This window comes from Bidens hawaiensis, unplaced genomic scaffold (assembly GCF_021521415.1).
Source record: "Bidens hawaiensis isolate Kalapana, Puna unplaced genomic scaffold, B.hawaiensis_p1.1 tig00002772_1, whole genome shotgun sequence".
Taxonomy (NCBI): domain Eukaryota; kingdom Viridiplantae; phylum Streptophyta; class Magnoliopsida; order Asterales; family Asteraceae; genus Bidens; species Bidens hawaiensis.
Window position 1 is genome coordinate 1,470,530 of NW_027491150.1, and position 3,804 is coordinate 1,474,333.

Below are 3,804 nucleotides of genomic sequence, written 5' to 3' on the forward strand. Positions count from 1 at the left end.
GCAACTGTTACCCATAAACCCTACAGGCTAAGGCTACAGGCCCTACGGCCCCACTTACTACAAAATCTAACTTTTTAGGCAAATTTATGAAAAAGTATAAAATCAAAGTTTGTGATTACCCATTTGTATAACTTTATCAAAAAAAAATTTATAAAATAATTAAGCCATTTGGTTTTTCATAAACTAATGTTATTTATTTGACTTATAAGCTTCGATTCATTTGAACTAGAACAATTCAACTTTTTAAAAAAAAAAAAACATGCTAAACTTAAAAAACTTAATAAAAAACTTAAAATTTAGACGGCTGAACCCAGAGCTGTACAAAAAAAACTGATTTGGGGCCGGTTTACATGTATACAACCCGGACCAAAATTGGTTTCAAACCGGTTTGAGCTAAACCGGTTTGTAACCCGACCCAACCCATATGTTTGGCACCAATTCGTATTCCCGTTCTTTGAAACCGGTTTATAACCCGAACCGGTAGCAAAAAACCGGTTTCTAACATGCCCGAAGTGGTTCGACTTGTTTGGAGTTTCGTGATCAAGACCGGTTTTGGCTAAACCAGTTTTGATCACGAGTTGACCAAACCGAACCAGTTTTGAACCTTAACCTAACCACTTTGGGATAAAACTGGATTTGTACTTACATGTCTTGTTGGACCTAGAGGTGTACAAAAAAAACTGGTTCCCAAACCGACAGTTTCAGGACTGGTTTCCCTTAAGATATACCAAACCGGTTTAACCGAACCAGTTTGAGGAAAACCGGTTTATAAACCGAACCGAACCGACGTAGCCAGACCGGCCTATCTTGCTTCTAAACCGGGTTATAAACCGAACCAGTTTGAGTCAAACCGGTTTTGACCAACCGTTGATCAAAGCGGTTCGCTTTGGGTTTAAAACTGTTTTGTACACCTCTAGTTTGACCGAAAAGGCTAGGCCAGCTATCAAATCAAAAAAGATACAAAATAAACAAGATAATAAAAGCACGTAGCGTACGGTTAATTAATTTCATCTTGTACGTTACGAACAACAAAGGTTTGATTGAGATCGATCAACCAATCAATGGGTGGTGGTAACAAGAGGAAGAAGAAGAGGAAGTGCTATCTTCCTCTATGGTGGATCGGCACTCTCCAAAAGAAGTATCGGTAACTACTTATTATTATTATTATTATTATTTCATATTCAAATGCTATGTGATATATATATATATATATATATATATATATATATATATATATATAATATGCATGTCATTGCATTGATTAACTTCACATCTATATAACTAATTGTGCTATTGTACATTTGTACGTTGATCAGTAATAAGTATAAGGAGAATGCATCTCCTCCGATATCTAAGAAGCGCAGGAAGAAATCTAAATCTCAGGATGACGTAAGCATCAATTCTCATTGTCTATATTCGTAATTATTTTGTTATTATTCGTACGTATGTTATTTGTTCATTTCAATTAGGGTTGTAAACGAACCAAATGAAAGGCTTTGTTCATGTTCGTTATCGTGTTCACTGACACTTACCGAACGAGATTTTATGTTTGTGTTCGTTCATTAAGGAAATGAATGTGTGCACAAACGGTTCACGAACACAAATAAAATCAGTAGAACCTAGAGATTGAGACCGATGTGTTCATCAATGTGACTAGTGAAATCCTGTAAACGAACATAAATAAACAGACATAAATGAATGAACGGAACATGTGTTCTTGTTCGTTTGTTTAATTAAACAAACACAGTTTTATGTTCATGTTCGTTTGGTTATTAAATAAACGAACGTAAACGAACTTTCCGCCGAACAGTTCACCGAACGTTTAGTGCATTTACAGGCCTAATTTCAATTGATAAATATCTGATCTGTTTATGAATTAAATGAGTTTCGAAACAAAAATTATTATGTTTTCTTCATAAATGAGTAATTATTATTGGCCTTTGACATTAAAACGATATTGTTTTATTTTAACTTTTAACTTTAATATGTTTATGATTTGAAACAGGTGATCATGTTTGAAGGTGAGTTAAAGGACATGAGGAAGCTTACTGCTAATGATGAGGCCTTTTTTCTTTCAACGGAGACGGTTGGACACATTATAAATATTATTCTCTCACGAAAGACGCCTACTCCCAAGACATATAAGCACTGGAATGAGCATGTCATATCGTTCTACCTTAAAATGTGTACCTGCTTTGGTGTTGATTATCAGCATTTAGAGGCGGCCACTTATGAGGATGATGATGATGATAAGGAACAGGAACTACTGTTGTGTATTAAAATTTGTAAACCTATTTTAGAAAATTATGTTTTCGATAACATTTTGCTAGCCTTATCATTAGTTAAAAGGCCATTGGTTAAGCGGATATTGATATGAAACAATGAAATTATCTTTTCGATAAACCTTTTAGATGACTAGCTTGTGTTGTATGAATCTTAATTTGGCATGAAGCATTATGTTATATTACTCAGCATTTAGAGACTCTGTTGTCTCGTTAAAAAGTTTTTTGCTCTGACTGTTTAGGAAACGCATATAGAGTGTGCTCAACCCTCTACAAAAGAGATGCCAAAGTCAAATGAGGAGTGTTCAGAACCGGTACCGTTATATACCAAAATTGATAATCCTATTAATTGTTGTCTCATCAAAGCTAACAGATTCTAAATTTGTTGGCTCTGATATTGTTTAGCAAACGCATATCGAGTGTGCTCAACCCTCAACAACAGAGATGTTATATGAAGAACTTTTAGAACAGGTACTTTGATATGAAGAGCTTTTAGAACAGGTACTTTGATATGTATGTACGTATGTACGTACGTAGGTACGTATGTACGTATGTATGTATGTATGTATGTATGTATGTATGTATGTATTACAAATTGATAAGCCTAATTGTTGAGTTAGTTAAAAGGAATCAGTTAGTACTCAGCACTTACAGACTTTGTTGTTTGATCAAAGCTAACGGATTCTAAATTTTTTGCTCTGATTGTTTAGGAAGAGAATACGCCCATATGTTCCCTTGGCCTATGCTACCTTTATGGGCCATTCAAATTTGGTTCTTATTCTCCGGAGACTACACCTGATCGTATTCCGTATCATTTGTATCTGTTGGTTAAGGAAGCAGTTGATATCATAAACATCACTAAATGTCGGATAGCTTTGACAACTGTTGAGCAAAAAATTTGCATTTTTCGCACTTACTTGTACTGTCATCTGCCAACTGGCTGGCGCTAGTAAGCCCTTTTTTCTCTATAAAAAGTTCTTTTATTATTATTATAATAATTATTATTATTAATTTTTTTTCCATGTTTCAGCGACCGGAACAATCCCAGCTCTCTTATTGCTGGCTATGACACCACGAGCACGCCTAGATATCGTATGGACAATTTCACCCCTATCGGAAACCGGGTTGAGGTGTTGGGGATTGATCCGTATGTCAAACTCTCGCCAACAGAGATGGCTGGTGTTATGAGTATTATTCACTCACGGAAGATGCCTTCATTTTGGAAAATGCGCCCGCATGATATATCATTCTATTGTAAACTTTGTTCTTGCTTTGGCATTGATTACCATCGTTTAGAGGCTGCTTCCGAGGAAGATGTGTGTTTGATGCGTGTGGCCTAGTACATATGACAGTTTTATGAGGAAAAAAATTGATCTTATGTTTTCAATAAGATGGTACAGTTTCATGTGTTTGTTTATGACTGTTATTGTTATACATTTTGTTCCTGGGTGTTTTGAGGGACTGCAACCATAATTTAATGCATGTGACATATGCCAACTTTTATTTATAAAGTTTACTTATT

General features: G+C 35.2%; 1 long non-coding RNA gene across 1 annotated transcript; it reads left to right on the forward strand.

Annotated features, from left to right (window-relative positions):
* The first annotated feature begins 2,761 nt into the window (after positions 1–2,761).
* LOC143621066 (uncharacterized) lies at positions 2,762–3,616 on the forward strand. Its single transcript, XR_013151447.1, has 3 exons — positions 2,762–2,783; positions 2,993–3,231; positions 3,313–3,616. It is a non-coding gene; the product is annotated as an uncharacterized LOC143621066 (long non-coding RNA).
* Positions 3,617–3,804: the final 188 nt, after the last annotated feature.